We start from the raw sequence: 18,133 nt of genomic DNA, 5'->3' as shown, positions 1-18,133 counted from the left end.
ATTCAGTCAGATCTGTCCCATTAGCTCAGTATAGGTGATGGCATTGACACATTGGAATAGTGTAGCTGTTAAAATGATACTTCATCTGGAATGAAATTTCTAAAATGTCGTAGAATTATAGACAAAAGGAGGTCATTCGGCCTGTCATGTCTGCATTGGATCAGTCTTAGCAATGTACTGAGCTGCCATTCCCCTGCCTTTTTCCCAGAGCTCCTTTTTATGTAATGATCCAAGACTTGAAAGTCATGATTAAACCAGACTTCATCTCACTGTCAGGCAGCACACTCTATAATTCTAATGACATAACCTGTAAAGAAGTTTCACCATGTTGGTGAATCTTTTCTACAATCTCTCTAATGCCTTCACATACTTTCTATACTGTGGTGCCTAGGACTTAGATGCAGTACTCCATTTGAAGCCAAACATGTATTTTATGCAGGTCTGTCATAACTTTCCTGCTTTTGTACTTTATGCCCCTATTTATAAAGCCCAGGATCCTATATCAATTTCTTTCTGTCTGCCCTGCTACCTTCAGTGATTTGTGCACACACACCTTCAGGTCTCTTTGCTCCTGCACCTCCTCTAGAATTGTAGTCTTTGTTCTATATTGCCTTTTCCATTCCTTCCAGTCAAAATGAAACACTTCACAATTCTCAACATTACACTTGCCACTTGTCTGCCCATTCCACAAACTTTTCATAAGAACATAAGAACTAGGAGCAGGAATAAGTCTTCTGGCTCCCCAAGCCTGCTCTGCCATTCAATAGGATCATGGCTGATCTTTTCATGGACTCAGCTTCACTTACCCGTCTGCTCACCATAACCCTTTATTCCTTTACTGTTCAAAAATCTATCTATCTTTGCCTTAAAAATATTCAATGAGGTAGCCTTTACTGCTTCTATGTCCTTTTGAAGATTCCTCCTCAGTTCTCACTACTTCCAAGTTTTTGTTCACAAATTTTGCAGTTGTGGCATGGTCATAACGATCTAGGTCATTTAATCTATCACAAAAAGAACAATGACTCTAATACAGAGGAGCTGTACCCCAGTCTGCAAAACAACTATTTAGCACTACTCTTTCCTGCCACTCAACTGATATCCATGCTGCTTTTATTCCATCAACTCTAATTTTGTTCACAAATCTGTTGTGTAGCACTTTATCAAATGCTTTTTGGAAGTCCTGTATACCTCTTTGGCCTCACTGATGCCCTCTGTTCCTTAATTAAAAAACTCAAACAAATTAGTTTAGGGAAGGCAATGGTCTAGTGGTATTATCACTGGTCTATTAATTCAGAAACTGAGCTAATGTTCTGGGGACCTGAGTTCGAATCCTGCCATAGTAGATGGTGGAAAAAAAATCTGGAATTAAGAATCTACTGATAACCATAAAACCATTGTCAATTGTTGGAAAAACCCATTTGGTTCACTAATGTCCGTTAGGGAAGGAAATCTGCCATCCTTACCTGGTCTGGGCTACATATGACTCCTGAGCCATAAGTGTGGTTGACTCTCAACTGCCCGTGGGAAATAGGGATGGGCAATAAATGCTGACCAGCCAGTGATACCCATATCCCATGAATGAATAAAAAAAGGTTCTTAATTGTATTATCTTTTTGACACCTGACTGTTTTTCTGCTTTGTCTTACTCTCCATATACAGAATGTACACAGAACACCTTCCATAAAAAGTTTTCTCATAGGCCTTCAAGGATATAGGCACTGCTTGATCTGTTTATGAATAATGAAATAGATCAAGGAGATAAATATGGGTGAGCATCTTGGGAGTAGGGACTGATGAGCTTTAAAATGCAACTATAAAGGGAAAATAGCCATACAAACCTAAAACACAAAATTAGTTTAGATTAGATATTAGGAAGGTGAAAAACCTAATTTGAGATGGAGAATGAGAACTTAACAGAGAGGACTGTAAAGAAATAGTGGAATGGTTTTAAAATGAGATTGCAAAGCTACGGGGTAAGCAGGAAAGTAGTTTTGAAATTTCATGGATAAATATAGAGAAAAGGTGAGAAACAAAAAACAGTTGGAGAAAGGGCTTATGGGGACCAAAGAATAATAATTAGAAAGCTAAAGGAGAATGAGGAAATAGGAGGTCATAGAATCCCTACGTTGCATAAGGAAGCCTATCGAGTCTGCACCGACCACAATCTCACCCAGGCTCTATTCCTGCAACCCCACATATTTACCCTGTTAATCCCCTGATACTAGGGTCAATTTAGCATGACCAATTCACTTAACCCACGTTTTTGGACTGTGGGAGGAAACTGGGGCACTTGTAGACATGGAGAGAATGTGCAAACTCCACACAGACAGTGATCCAAGGCTGGAATTGAACCCGAGTCCCTGGTGCTGTGCCGCCATGTTGAGGGTGGGATATGAAAACCTATGAGGGATTATGAGCAAAACAGTTTTAAAATCAAAAGGAACTGAATGTTGCCTGTTTATCAATGGAAAGAGAATGGCTAACTGGTGTGGGGTTCTTAAGAGGGTGTTGTAAATGATTATCAAAAACTGGTGCAGGTATTTAATTCAGTCTTAAACAAGAAGTGTATCAGGGAAGGAGATGAATCCTGAAATGGTTGCGAGTGAGATTAGTGATATTATTATACATAAAAGGAACTGGTTCAGCTAAGGGAAGACAAAGCATTAGGGCTAACATCATACATCCTATGGTCCTGCCAGAGTACAGGAAGGACATTTCAGTGGCCCTTGAAATTTTCAGATATTATCAAAGTATAACTGCGTACAGTTTCAAATGAAATGTGCATTGGATTAACATTTTTTATTCTACAAATGTAATGGATGTTAAACCATTAAGAACTAGAGTAAATGATTTCTACTCATACACATGAAATTGGTACAAGGAATCCTCACAAAAATGTTAAGTGGAATGGATCTGCGCTGATTGTACGGAACAATATTCTTTAGAACAAGATGTGATTTGGTGAATTATGATTAAAGAATAAAACTAATAAATGGCATGCATCTGTTGAAGATATTTAAAATGTGTATTTGACTGACAAACCAAATGTAAAGCAAATCTTAATTCCAAGAAAATTTACAGTGAGGCCATGTGTAAGTTTGCCTATTTTACACTTCCTTTTCATCTGACCAGCCACCGAGCATTTGATTTTTGGCAGTAATTAAGTTGCGCTGTGACAATTCAGTTATCTTCTTCCTTGAATTGTGGCTGAGTGATGTATGAGGTGGGGAGCGGGGGTTCGCTGATAAACTGATATGCAAGTTCAAGTATTTCATTAGGAATGCTTAGGAAATGGACTATGAACATTGAAACTTCTTGGGGCAAAAAAATCCTCATTAGAACCTTGAAATGCTACTTAATTGTACACTTGGGCCATTTGTGTTTCAATTATGTGCATTTTTCATCTGTGGTTTCAGCCACGTTGACATCCCCAATCTTGGGAGAAATGTTATTGCAAATGGGGTATTCCTGATGGAGATATTTATTTATTTGCCTGTTTAAGGCACTATAAACAATAAGAGGTATTGGGAGTGTAGTGGGAATGACAGGGTAGGTAGACTGTTTCCAGTAGTTGAAAGGTCTGAAATGCAGGGAATTGATGGAAGATCAGACGCAAAGAGATTCAGAAGAAACACTGGAGAAACCTTTTTACATAACGGATTATGAAATTGGAATGTGTGACTAGAATTGATAATTGAATCAGAGACTAATGTCAGTTTTTAAGATTGGGTTAAATAATTGGTTGAAGCACAGGGGGACTGTAAAAGGATGTAGCCACCTGGGATTTGAACTACAACATGTGAATGTTTAACACCAACAAAGAACAGTTAGATCAAATAGTGCGCACTGGTACTGTAATTCAGTGTATTACTGTACCCAAGAAAATTCCATCAAGGTATTCTGTTTGAAAATGACTTTTTGACATAGTGCCTCTTTGGCCAAAAAATAATGAAAAATACTGTTTGTGTATCCTACAAAGTGTGTGCCAGCTCAGTCATTACTTCTAGTTCAAACTTTTCTTTACAGCCACAGAAGAATTTGTAACTTGGTGACTAACATAGTGATACGTGTAGATGAGTCATAATAGGCAGCTGTTTCACTTACTGATATAGACAGCAATGTCTTTCAGCTTGTTAACTCTCCTTTAATGGTAAAATAGTCCTAATGAGAAGGGTGGCTGGTGATTGGCCTGTCCCGAGCTAGAGTGCAGCCCACTCAAATGCAGCTTCCTACGTGGCTGAAGCCATCACTTATTTCCTGTCGATGGCTTGCTTCTTTGTCGAGCTGCAGCCAGTGAGAGGCTGGCCTATGCTCCTGCCCTAAGTGTGTAATCCGTGGGAGTCAGACAGCCAAACGCCCACTGCTTGCCACTGCATCACTGAGTCACGCTTGACAATATTTCATGTGAGGTGACTGAATTGTACCAACAAAATGTTAAAATAAAAGTACTCTAATAGTATGCACAGTAGGAAGTCTTTATATGGTGTCTAAATTTAACTGAAATTTTTAGCTGGAGAAAATTAAGCCTTTAACATGTGGCATTCAAAGCCACCTACATTACTACTTTCAAAAAAAAATAGAACAGATGTGCTAAAATCAGAGGGTGAAATACTACATGTGGCTAGTTCATACTTATCCCACTGCCATAACATTGTGGATCATTTATTCTCGAGATTCTCGTTGCTGTCTGAGGTGTGGCTGTGCGTTTGTTTGATTGGTTTGAGAACTGGACAACTACTGATGTATTAACTTTACTTTTAAAGAAAAGTATTCCTTTGGAATGGGAAATCATTTGATTTTTGGAAAATTGTTATTTGAATCCCAGGCAAAGCAACACAAATGAATTTGACAGTTGTGCAATTTGTGCCGTATTTATAGTTTCAAATGTGTAACAGTTTTACAGAAGTAATGATGCTTTTTGAGGAAGGATGTTCTTGCTCTTGAGGGAGTGCGACAAAGGTTTACCAGGCTGATTTCGAGGATGGCAGAACTGATGTATGAGGAGAGATTGACTGACTAGGTTATGATTGTTTTAGCTAGAGTTCAGAAGAATGAAGGGGATCTCATAGAGACGAACAAAACTCTAATAGAACTAAACAGGGTAGATGCAAGAAGGATGTTCTTGATGGTGGGGGTGCCCAGAACCAGGGGTCACAGTCTGAGGATTCAGGATAGACCATTTAGGACGGAAATGAGGAGACACTTCATCACCCAAAGAGTGGTGAGCCTGTGGAATTCATTACCACAGAAAATAGTTGATCCCAAAACATTGAATGTATTCAAGAGGCGGCCGGATGCAGCACCTGGGCCGAATGGGATCAAAGGTAATGAGGAGAAAGCAGGATTAGGCTTTTGAGCTGGATGATCAGCCATGATCGTAACGAATGATGTTTCTATGTTTAAGTTCTCTACGGTGGCTCAACGAGTTCAATCTGCAATAAATGATCAACTCTACAGCGACATTGGTCCAGTCAGAGATCTCTACTGAGTTGGATGTAGGAATGTTCGAATTGACTTCTGTGCTCTGGATTAAGGAGAGGAAAATTAGTTCCTGCTTCTGGTCAAGGTCATGTAACCCTACCTGGAAGTGGGTCGTATGGTTGTGTGTGTGTGTGCCTGTTGGTCCACAGGTTGATAATCTTTGGCTTAGTAAATATTGATTTCTGCTTTAAAAAAATGACAAGCAGATGAGCTTTACATTTTTGTAATGTAAAACTTAAGAATAGAGATGATGTCAGAAACCTACCTGAAGAATTGTTTTTCTAGGATTTTCTGCAACATGGGTTGATACTTGGCAAACTTGGACATATTTGTTGACCACACACATGGCAGAATTGTAACTGGACACCAAAAGCAGCTAAGCTAATAAGCATGGCAATTGTCAATTATTACACAATGGTGCATTTATTTATTCCAGTTGTCCTGCATCCTTCATCACATCTTGAATAAATATATCTTTTGGTAAGACGTAAATAGTGAGGCAATTTTTGAACATTTTCAAAACTTTTAGTACCATCAGTTTAAATTTTCCTATGTTGTGTATGCTGTTATGTCCTACCTAAGCCAGTGCTTCCTAAGCTTTTTCTTGGTATCCCGTTTTAATGCCTCAAACTTTGGAGTGGAAATTTGGAGGCTGCGAGAGCTGTTGAATGGGGAAGGTGGGGTGGGTGGTGGCATAGGCTTTGCACAAGATGTATATGGATGAAGAAAAGTTTTTTTTTCCATTGTATCTCATTCCTACTGAATGACCCCAGATTCCCCACATTTCAACATCTAATTGTTCCTGAAATTATTCCAGGGTTTTTGCCTCCACTGCTCCATCTGAAGCCCATCATGTGTTCTTTTTCTGAAAAGAATCATGATATTGCTCCTAAATTTGCCTTTTGCTAGTTTGGAGCTTGGTTTTGGATTCAGTCTTGGACTATTCGTATATGGCAGTGGTACTGATTTGAGTGGCTGCAAAGGGAGTAGACCGGATTGATGAAGGCATCTTGTATAACGGAATCATTAGATTAACCAGAACCAATTAAGAGACCTCCAAAGCCTCATTCATTTGTTTTGAACTGGATCCTTTCCCAACAACACCTCACATGGCAGAATAAACATATTTAAATCATATTTGAGTGGCCTAAATCTGTGGCCATATACTTCATGCCTAAAATAGCCTTGATAGCAATTCTCTCTTATTTAGTAACCTTATGTTCAATTAATCTAAAAGGATAAAATTCCAAAATGAGGAAGATCTTTTGGCCAGAAGAATAAAATCTCTAATGTAATCATTTTTCTGTTCCGTTACCTATTTGTTTGTACATTGAATTAAATGGCGATTGTTGTATGGAAAATGCAACATTTGAACACAGAACTATAAGCTTTAAAATCAAAAGAGAATTACAAAATCAAACACTTAGCTCTAAACAGGCATTTTAAGTAGCAGTCATTCTCAGAAAGCAATGCATCAGGCCAAGTTCACCATTAGTGAAGAAACGGGGGTTTAATGGAGCCTTGCAACAGTTAACATTCAGTTTAAGTTTCTTGGCAGCATTTGCTGCCTTGGAGCTCACAACTGCGAAACCTCATCTTGTGACCCCACTGGGATAAGAATTACTTTGGGGGTGGGAGGTTTCACCTGCTGGATTGAATTCTTTGCGCTGTCCTCCAATTAAGCACCTCAATTGGTACGGTGGCAAAATGGTTAGCACTGCTGCCTCAGAGCGCCAGGGACCCAGGTTCAATTCCAGCCTCGGGTCACTGTCTGTGTGGAGTTTGTACATTCTCCCCGTGTCTGCATCGGGTTCCTCCACAGCCCAAAGATATGTGGGTTAGGTCAATTAGCCATGCTAAATTGACCTCAGTGTCAGAGGGATTAGCAGGGTAAATGAGGAGTTATGGGGATAGGGCCTGGGTGGAATTGTGGTCAGTACAGACTCAATGGGCTGAATGGCCTCTTTCTGTACTGTAGAGATTCTATGGTCCATGGTCAGCCAGATAAGTGACATGTCCCCCATCACTGGTTAAAATTACAGTGGGGTGGGTGGGCAGTAGGTATAGAGCCATTGCCATAGTGTCCAATTTTATGTCCCTGCACCCCACCTAACCTGCCGTCTCCTTCCAGGGCCTCTGTAAAGTTCCATCCCAAATGTCATCTTCAGGTAAAGTGGGTTAGAAGGTTTAAAATAATCGGGCCAAAGTACATTGCAGTAATACTAAACTCTTAAATTTTTACTGTGAAATTTGTTTCTTTCCAATACACTCCATCTTTAATTTCACAGAATAATTTAATACTCCTTTTAATAGTTGGAGTAAAACTTGCAGCAGTCTGGGAAACAGAAGTAGAGTTTTAGAGTATTAAATATTTTGTGATGTACAGAGTGAGGACATGTGGCATACAAAACATAATGTCACCAGTATTGAGAGTGTAGAGTATGGCTAATTTACTCAGGCAGTTCATGTTATAAATGAAAGCAGCTACTGCAAAAATGTGACGGTATGAAGTAAGGTCTTCGTGAAAAATGCCACGTAACCCAAGCTTGTTTCTTCCTATTTTTATTCCAGTTTGCCATGGATGGAATGTGACATAAGACATTGTTAGTGCTGTGTGAATGAAATGTCACTCACTACTTTGCCGCCTTAGATTATACAATTGAAAATGTACCCCTTAAACTGCTGAAATGCTGAAGAATTTACACATTTATTCTGTACTAAGAAGCTATTAAGTACTAAGTAGCTATCAAACGCTTTTTTGAAAATCATTGGTAATATTTTTATGTTGTGCCTGAGACTGATAATGGCAGTTCGTACTGTAACTCTCCGCACAAAACTACCAGCCTCTGTTGCCCAGGCCATCCATTCTCCATTTCAGACAGTTTTAAAAATTTAAGTTTGACCAGGCACTACATCCAGTTTTGTAGTTGATGTAATAAAGAACATCTTCTAGGGGGTTACATGGTGGGAGAGTTTGGCAGTGATGGGTGAGGTGTCAATTATCTGGCTGACCATGGACCATAGAATCCCTACATTCAGAAAGAGGCCATTTGGTCCATCAAGTCTGTACTGACCACAATCCCACCCAGGCCCTATCCCCATAACCCCTCATTTATCCTACTAATCCCTCTGACACAAGGGTCAATTTAGCATGGCCAATCCACCTAACCCATACATCTTTGGACTGTGGGAGGAAGCTGGAGCAACCGGAGGAAACCCAAGCAGAAAATATACAAACTCCACAGACAGTGACCCAAGGCCAAAATTGAACCTGAGTCCCTGGCACTGTGAGGCAGCAGTGCTAACCACTTTGCCAATGTACCAGAGGCTCCATGGGGGTGATGCAAGGAATTCTGTTACGGGGCTGGGGGTTATGTTTTTAATTCTTTGTATCAGTGTGCCCTTTAAAATGGTGCCCTGATCTTTCAAAACCTTAAGTTGCTGAAGATGCAGGTGGAATCAGAGCCCACTGGGGTGATGTGGTTGGACCCATCCTTTCACTGTGATTTCTCTAAGACACTAAAAATACACTGAGGGAAGCTGCCCCCTAGGACCAGTGGCTTCCACCTGCTGGGCCACTCTGCCAGAAAATGAGAAAGTTCTGCCTAGTGTCTGCTTCCTGGGGAGTGAACAGAGGGTGGGCATGGAAGGAAGAAATGGGAAGTGTGAGAGGGGACAGAGAGAGCTGATGGGGCATGAGGCTGAGTACGTGTCAATAGTGACAGACGGGTGGTGAGGATGGTTGGTGGGGACTTGGAGGCTGGTGTGTACTTTGGCAGTCTAGGAGGTCACTGGATAGGGAGGAGGTGTTTTTGGAGAGGCAATGTGCACGTTCACCAGAACACTGAGGAAGAAGGGTTGGGTAGAAGGGAAATGGAGGGAAGGTCTTAGATGGTGCAGGATGGGGGGAATGCGATGAGGAGGATTGGGGAGTGGGGTGGATGGGGTTGGCCGCAAAACAAAGTAATTGCAGCCATTGTTGGACGGACGCGGGTACTGCAGGAGAATGAGTAGGCGAGAGATGCTGAGCAGGTCAGATGAAAAACTGGACACGAATCCCCACTAGCAGCATTGCAAAAGCTCAGGACAGTTAGATGAGTGTGATGGTCAGAGAATCTGCACTTGGGGGAGTGCTTGCATAAGGCTGTGAAAGGCCCTGTCAAAGACCCTTCTCCTACTAGAATCACTTGGGGTGCCTCTGAGATGGGGTGGATGGGCGGGCATGGTGGGAATGGGAGAAGGGTGGGCCTTGCAAATATATTTACATATAATAGTGACAACGTTCATCTGTGCAACCACTATATTTTCTAGGCTTATAAGTACCTCTAAGTGTTGCTGAGTAATCTGCTGCAGGGGTGGAGGCAGCCTGTGGTGTTGATGACTCTGTTACCTTTGACATGGTGGCTGATCGCTGGACAGCAGAGGCCTTGAGGGCCTGGCTTATTTTGGCTTTCCACCAATGGGCCAGCTGCTGCTTCCATGCCAACAGAGGATGAAGTTGAAGGGATCATAGGCTGAGGGAACTCTGAAGGAGTAGACTACCTCAGAGCCCTGAGTGAATGGCACAGTGGTTTCCAGCTGCTGCCGTTCCTCCCTTTGAACGTGGGAGGGCCCTGGCCTGCCCCCTTGAGGGGACAGCATACCTAGAGCAATGTCAAGGCGCCCCATTCCTCTCTGGTGTTGTTATTGCATGAGCTCGCCCATGGTAACAGCGGTGGAGTATAGGTCTGCATGCTGCTGGACAAGGGCATCCATGGCAGCTTTCACTCTCCCCATGGAGTCCTCAATATACATGAACAACTGTGGACCACTTCAAAGAGATGACAGACAGACTCCAACTTGTGTGCCATTTTGTCGATGGCTTCCAACAGCTCTTTCTGCTGTTCCCTCGCCTCTTGCTGACTCTCTACCGAGAGTTGGAAGGCCAATTCCTGAGGCTCTTCGTCAGACTGGAACCTCACACATGCTACTTCTAAGAGCTGGGAAGCTTGACTTAACTTGCCCTCTCTTGGTGACCACTAGATTGTGCACGTCCTCCTGAACTAGCACTAATCCCTATCGCTGTGTGCGTACCTGAACTGGTGGAGAGTGCAAGTGAGCACAGTGCTGCCTTAAATGCTTTGGGCTTCTCCCCCCTGGCTCGTCTCTAGCTTTGGCTGGAGCTGGGAAAGGACAAACACCCCCACCTCTTCCTCCCCCGCAGGCCTTGGTCTCTTCCTGAGATGCATGCAAGTGAAAAGGGAGAGCGCAAGTGACAGCATCAGCTGTCTCCAAGATGGAGGCACACTTCACCCTAAGGTTTCCAATCGATGGAGGAATCATTATTCAGTGAATGGCCAAGCTCCCCATCGTCAGTGGCTCTGACCCTCTTGATGCTTACGTGCTCTCTCCAAGTTCCGTTAGAACGTTCAGGTATGGTCAAGTCCTTCTGGTCTTCTCCTGATCAAGTCAGTTATGCTTAACCTGGCAGATGGAGTATAATGTTAGCAAATGTGAGGTTATCCACTTCAGTAGAAATAATAGTAGGAGGGATTATTATTTAAAGGGCGAAAAGCTGCAGCATGCTACGGTGCAGAGGGACCTGGGGGTCCTTGTGCACAAATCGCAAAAACCCAGTCTGCAGGTGCAGCAGGTGATCAAGAAGGCGAATGGGATGCTGGCCTTTATAGCGAGGGGGATAGAATATAAAAGTAGGGAGGTCTTGCTGCAACTGTACAGGGTACTGGTGAGGCCGCAACTGGAGTACTGTGTGCAGTTTTGGTCACCGCATTTGAGAAAGGATATATTGTCCTTGGAGGGAGTGCAGAGGAGGTTCACTAGGCTGATACTGGAGATGAGGGGGTTAGCTTATGAAGAGAGATTGAATAGACTGGGTCTGTACTTGGAGTTTAGAAGGCTGAGGGGGGATCTTATAGAGACTTACAAGATAATGAAGGGGCTAGATAGGATAGAGGTAGAGAGATTCTTCCCGCTCAGAAAGGATAGCAGGACTAGAGGGCACAGCCTCAAAATAAGGGGGGGGGGCAGTTTAGATCAGAGTTGAGGAGGAACTTCTTCACTCAAAGGGTGGTGAATCTCTGGAATTCTCTGCCTGTTGAAGTGGTGGAGGCTACCTCACTGAATATATTTAAATCATGGGCAGATAGATTTCTGACAGACAAGGGAATTGACCGTTATGGGGAGGAAGTGGGAAAGTGGAACTGATCCACTTCAGATCAGCCATGATCTTATTGAATGGCGGGGCAGGCTCAGAGGACTAGATGGCCTACTCCTGCTCCTATTTCTTATGTTCTTATGACACTTCTGCTCAAAGAAGAGAATGCTTGAGAGGCGTCGCATATTATGCTGGATGGAAATTGCATTTTGGTTCATTCCTCAACCTTCCCACCTCCCGTAAAATTAGTGCAGTCCTGTGGCCGATCATCAGTGATGCAAACTGGGCAGAGGCTATGAATCACCTATCTCCAAAACACAGAGCACATCCACATGCAAGGGGAAGATTCGGACATGCATACACTATGGAAGCTGTACCTTTTTTTTTGTGCCTAGCCCAGGACATCTCCTTACTATTTAATGACCACTTAAGGGCCTTTTCCCCCACAGCCTCAATTTTCAGGCTAGTGGATGCTGGATATTTTGATGTGGGGAAACAGAAAAAATGAAGAACCTCAAGCTTGAAGGAGAAGGGGAGCACCTTTATCAGAAGCCCCTTCTGGGAGCACCCTCCCCTCATGGGACACACACACACACAGACAGGACCCCTGCCTTGTACCTCACAATGGCTCTCTGCGTGTAGGCCCAGGCATGATGCTGCAGTACCTCTTCTGGCCAACCCTCACCATCTGCAAAATTCAGGCCATGCCGTCTAACCGGCCATTCATTGAGAGTTTGGAGTAAAATATGAACAGTGGTTATTGTGAATTTCACAGAGTGCTGTCTGGGTGGGGTGGTGGGGGTTTTCCCCACCCAGGGTGATTCAATTAGGAACTTTCTAGAAGCTTGATACTGTCTGTTTTGAATTTCCAAAAGTCACCTGACTCTGGGCAGCCATCTTAACCACCTGGTTCGTGTGCATTTAAAAAAAGATAAAAAGAAATTTCCAGAAGTTTTGATACAAGCACAGTCCCTGTTTAAAGTGATGACTAAGCCATGCCTTCACTGGACATAACAGTGTGTATTGAAAGGGGAATTGAGTATCAGTGTAGAGAAGTGTTGCTACAGTTGTGCAGGCCCTTATTGAGACTACATCTGGAGCACTGTGTGCCGTTTTGGTCACCTTACTTAAGAAAGGATATAATTGCTTTGGAAACAGTTTAGGGAAAGTTCACTTGGCTGATTCCTCGGATGCAGAAGTTATCTTCTGAGGAAAGTTTTGGCCTTTATCCATTGGAATTTAAGAAAATAAGAGATGATTGTATTGAAACATACATTCTGAGAGGACTGACAGGGCAGATGCTGAGAGGATGTTTCTCTCCTGTGGGGGAGTCCTGAACTAGGGGATACAGCTTCAAAGTTAAGTGTCTCCCATTTAAGACTGACATGAGTATTTCAGATCAGAAACGTGCAAGGTCCTGGATTGAAATCCCAGATGAGCCCTTTCTGGACTGGGCAAGATGGTCAAATGGCCTCCTTCTGTCCTGTAACCTTTCAATGGTTCTCTGAGGAGGAAGTTATTCCCTTACCCAGTGAGGCAATGGGGGCTGAGTAATTGAATATTTCTAGGCTGCGTTAGACAGACTTTTGATCAACAAGGGAATCATAGGTTATGGGGGACAGACAAACAAGTGGAGTTGAGGCCAGAATCATATCACCCACGATCTTATTGAATGGCGAAGCAGGCCTAAAGGGCAGAATGGCCTACTCATGCTCCTAATTCTTGTGTTCAAGGAGTCCTTTTCCCTTGCTTAGTAACTTGAAATGCAGCTATGGGCAGAGAGCTGACTGGAGGGGATCTTTATTCAAGGGCTATAGCTACTATTGCAGAAATTCATAGATCAGAGAAGATGGTGTGAGGAGTATTACAATATGCTACGATTTTTCAGGTGTTTGGTGAATAGGATTAACAACTTACAGGAGCCTAGTAATGGGATATATTATCCTCCAGCTCTTAAGGTTCCACTCATCCTTCATTTACTTCAGATTTATGGCTGGGTCAGAGACTTGCTGTGTGTGACTGTGTGTGATTTTGACTGGTGTAAAGGCTTGTTGAGTTATTAGGAGTGCTGTTTGATTAAACCTATCCTTTGCTTTATGAATGGAGGCATTCTAATTAGTATTTGTGCATGGCAAATGGATGAAACCCATTGTGCAGTCTTGTGGATCCTGCATTGTTGTACAGAATAGGACCAGAGTGTAAAATGAGGCACAACATGATGATTGCTGGAACTGAGAGTGGCCTAGGACATGTGCAAGAAGCTCAAACCTGATTGAGACATGAGCATAAGACATAGAGGTAGAAGTAACACATTTGGCCCATCGAGTTTACTCGTCACTCGGAGATCTTGACCGATCTGATATGATAATCCTCAACTCCACCTTATCCCCATAACCCTTGATTCTCTTATGGATTAAAAATCTGCCTATCTCGTCCTTGAATATGTTTAACGACCCAGCCGCTATAGCCCTCTGCAGTAAAGAATTCCACAGATTCATTATCTTCAGAGAACAAATTCCTCCTCATCTCTATTTTAAATAGGTGACCCCTTACACTGAGATTATGCCCTCTGGTCCGAGACTCTCCCATAAGGGGAAACAACCTCTCAGCATCTACCCTGTCAAACCCTTGAGAATCCTATATATCTCAATAAGGTTGCTTCTCGTTCTTCTAAACTTCAACAAATACAGGCTCAACTTCTCCTCATAAGAAAATACTTTTGTACCCAGAACAGCCTACTGAACCTTCTCTGGACTGCCTCCAATGCAGTATATCCTTCCTTAGATTTGGGAACCAAACTGTCCGCAGTATTCCAGGTGTGGTCCTGAAGTTGCAGAGTCACTGAGGCTTATGTGATATAGCTTCTCGATTTATTGCGAAAACCCAACTCCCCCACTAATGCCTGCCCTTCAACAACTGGAAACCTACTCAGTCTGACCTGTGACTCCAGCTCCAAAGTATATGGCTGACGCTTGGTGCCTTCTGTAGTAGTCTACAACTTGCTTGTTTGTTGACAACGGTGGACATGATGTGGAGATGCTGGCGTTGGACTGGGGTAAACACAGTAAGAAGTCTCACAACACCTGATTAAAGTCCAACCAGTTTATTTGATAGTAAACCCACAAGCTTTCAGAACGCTGTGCCCTCGTCAGGTGTGTGGAAGGTTCTGATCAGAGAAGGGCATATAAAGGCATACACGCTTTACAGAATACTGATTAGAATGCGAGTCTTCACAGCTAACTTGAATAGCAGGTTAGCTGCAAAGACTCGCATTCTAATCAGTATTCTGTAAACTGTGTATGCCCTTATATGCCCCGTCTCTGAACAGAACCTTCCACACACCTGACGAGGGAACAGCGTTTCTGAAAGCTTGTGGGTTTACTATCAAATAAACTGGTTGGACTTTAACCTGGTGTTGTGAGACTTCTGACAATGGTGGAACCATGGAAATTATGTCGAATTACAGACTCAGTGGGATGTCCGTCGAGATGGCACGTTTAATCAATCGCAAAAACTAGGATTAATTCCATAGAGTAATAAGGGGAATGTACTAAGGGAGCAATTGATAAACCCTTAAAAATTAAGGCGTGAGAAAGAGCAGGACAAATCAATTAGATAACTGCAGTGTGGACTGAAGAAAACCATGCTGCGAAAATCTGAAGTATTTATAATTGAGCCTGGGTAAGATGCTCTGTCAGAGAGTCGATGCAGACTCGATGGGCTGAATGGCATCCATCTGCACTGTAGGGATTTTGTGATACTCTGTGACATGGATTTAAATGAGTTCTGATCAGGGTGATAACCTGATCTCACCAGGCGCAACAGGCCAGGAGACTCTCAATGGGCTTGGCACCCGGCAAGAATCCTGATCTGGCTCCCTCACCCGATTCAGTAGGCCATCAGAATCACAACTGGGGCTAGTGGTCCTGGAGAATCACCCCAAATATCTTTATGAACCCTATTAATTGTAAACTTCTAATCAATTTTAAAAAAATTAAATTGTATGAACTATTAAAAATCATATTTCATTCCTTAATGCCTAGAGGGTAATGTTTAAAGTTGCCACCAAAGAAGTAAACTGTAAATATATGGAATGAAAGTAGGGTAGGGTTTTATGATGGCAAGTGATCCATGCATTTAACATTCCCTCAATCTAATTGCATTAAAATGTAGAATCATGGAAACCTACAGTGCAGAAAGAGGCCCTTTGGCCCATCGAGTCTGCACCGAACACAATCCCACCCAGGGCCTATCCCCATATCCCTACATATTATACCCACTAATTCCTCTAACCTACACATCCCTGGACATTAAGGGGCAATTTCTTAGCATGGCCAATTAACCCTAACCTGCACGTCTTTGGACTGTGGGAGGAAACTGGAGGACCATGCAGACACGAGGAGAATGTGCAAACTCCACACAGACAGCGACCCGAGCCGGGAATCGAACCCAGGATGCTGGAGCTGTGAAGCAACAGTGCTAACCACTGTGCTACCATACTGTATGTTCAGCTATTTGAATTTAACCATAATCCCTTTAAAAACAAATTCATAGAAATGCGAAGATTCCATTATCTGTACCAAGGTCTTCCATTTGGCCAGCAGAAATATATACATGTTTCTAGGTGAGTCCATGTGACTTTTTAAATGTACTTGTTCCATCAATTTCTCCATTTTCTTAAATAAACATATATTTTTACATAAGTTGCAGGCATTAACAATTTAGATAGAGTACAGGCTTGGAATGGTTACTGTGCCTGGCAGACTGTAATCATTCATACACCTCTCAATTAATTTGTGGAGTTAATCACCATAGAATCCCTACAGTGCAGGAGGAGGCCATTTGACCCACTGAGTCTGCACCGATCACAAACCCATTCCCGTCCAGACCTGATTCCTGTAACCCCTCATGTTTACCCTGCTAGTAATCCCCTGACACTAAGATTAATTTAGCATTGAACAATCAACCTAACCCGCACCTATTTGAACTGTGGGAGGAAACCGGAGCACCCGGAGGAAACCCATGCAAACACAAGTAGAATGTGCAAACTCCAGACTGACAGTGACATGAGCTGGGAATCGAACCCAGATCTCTGGCACTGAGGCAGTGGGGCTAACCACTGTGCCACCGTGTCACCCTGGTACATGAAAAAGACACATGGACTCACTCAGAGACAAGTTTGTATTCCTGCTGGCCATATGGAAGACCTTTTGTACAAATAATGGAATCTTTGCATTTCTATAATCTGTTTTTGAGTCTGCTTGTTGATTTCAGTTCACCTGTTTGGTTACTATAGCTATCTCATTTAACCCAGTGTTCTCGTCAATGTAAAAGACCTTTACTGTTAACAGAGTTGTACATTATTTAAACAGAGCAAAAGCAAGAGTTTTTCCATGAATGCTTTACAATTCTTAGATTTCTTTCTTTAAATAAATATTTTTAGAATTTTGTATAGTGGAACTGCCTTGCATGTTTTCTACTAAAACAGAAACATCCTAAATGGGAGCCCAGTTGTGAAATAAGTTTTTTAAATGTCCTGTTTCTTTGTCTCCAGCTCTTTTTATTTCAGTAATCTTTATACAGTATCCAAGTGGATTGCAGTGTGTATTGCTTAAACAAGCTGCTGTTAGTGGACATGCTAGAGACACTGTCAGCATTTCTGGAATAGCGCAGTTGGGGCCCTGTCTGCTTGTTGAGCAGTTCTCTCCGACTGTTTCACCAAGCTGGAGATGGACACTACTGCAAGCCACAAAGCTCCACCTACTTTTTCAAGCCCACTCCTTTCCACGGCAGCTTAGTCTTCTGCGTCATTGTGCTTGTGCAGTTGCTGTTTGTCAGCTGTCTGAAAAAAGCAGGACAGCTGCATGGCAGTTAGTGCAAGTGGAGAATTCTAGCCTGCACACACAAACTGCTCTAAAAACCAACCGAGGACTGATTCATTTTTATTTGAAATGTTCAGAATGTACTGCCACACTAACTCCAAAGATTTGGAAATAAAAACTGTGGCACTTTGGAGCAAGGTAAGCTTTTATTGTGTAGCATTTGCACTAATTATCAAAAATATCTGTTTCTTTGTTAGATTGTTACTTTGCTTATAATAAGATCGTGTGGAGACCTAAAAAGAGACGGTGGTGCAAGCAAGGGTTAGTCCAAATTCTGTTATGGCTTTAAAAAGATTCAGTCAGACAGACTTCTTTGTTTACTGTACACCCCATGTATGTGAAGGCATACAGTAATCTGGGTAGGAATTGTTCTGCCTGGACATTATAAACAATTGATAATTACAAGAAGAAGGGGAGTGCTTTTGTAGGAAAGAGCAGTATTGATTTAAACATTATTTGATTTAGGTAAATATGCATAGGGGCAGTAAAGAGTAACCTCTAAGTATCAGTCATAAACAAAGATCAAGTAGTTTAAATTACCTAACTACTGTTTGCCTTGATTTCGATGTATCAGGCCAGATTATTTGTAGTTATTATCATGTGAAGTTCAGAGTTA

The 18,133-nt window shown here is 42.4% G+C and overlaps 1 protein-coding gene across 2 annotated transcripts in view; it reads left to right on the top strand.

Annotated features, from left to right (window-relative positions):
• The window catches only part of LOC145352579 (SERTA domain-containing protein 2-like), a 55,791-nt gene that overhangs the window by 24,374 nt on the left and 13,284 nt on the right, over positions 1-18,133 (top strand). The window contains exon 1 of one of the 2 annotated variants that reach the window (XM_080202632.1): positions 17,473-17,655. The exons of the other annotated variant lie outside the window; for it this stretch is intronic. The gene's annotated coding sequence lies outside the window, so the exon portion shown is untranslated. Of the gene's footprint in view, positions 1-17,472; positions 17,656-18,133 lie in introns of those variants that run through there. 2 annotated transcript variants of the gene reach the window in all.

This window comes from Carcharhinus amblyrhynchos, chromosome 14, assembly GCF_965287045.1.
Source record: "Carcharhinus amblyrhynchos chromosome 14, sCarAmb.v2.hapA, whole genome shotgun sequence".
Lineage (NCBI taxonomy): Eukaryota > Metazoa > Chordata > Chondrichthyes > Carcharhiniformes > Carcharhinidae > Carcharhinus > Carcharhinus amblyrhynchos.
This window is presented reverse-complemented; position numbering and strand designations above follow the sequence as displayed.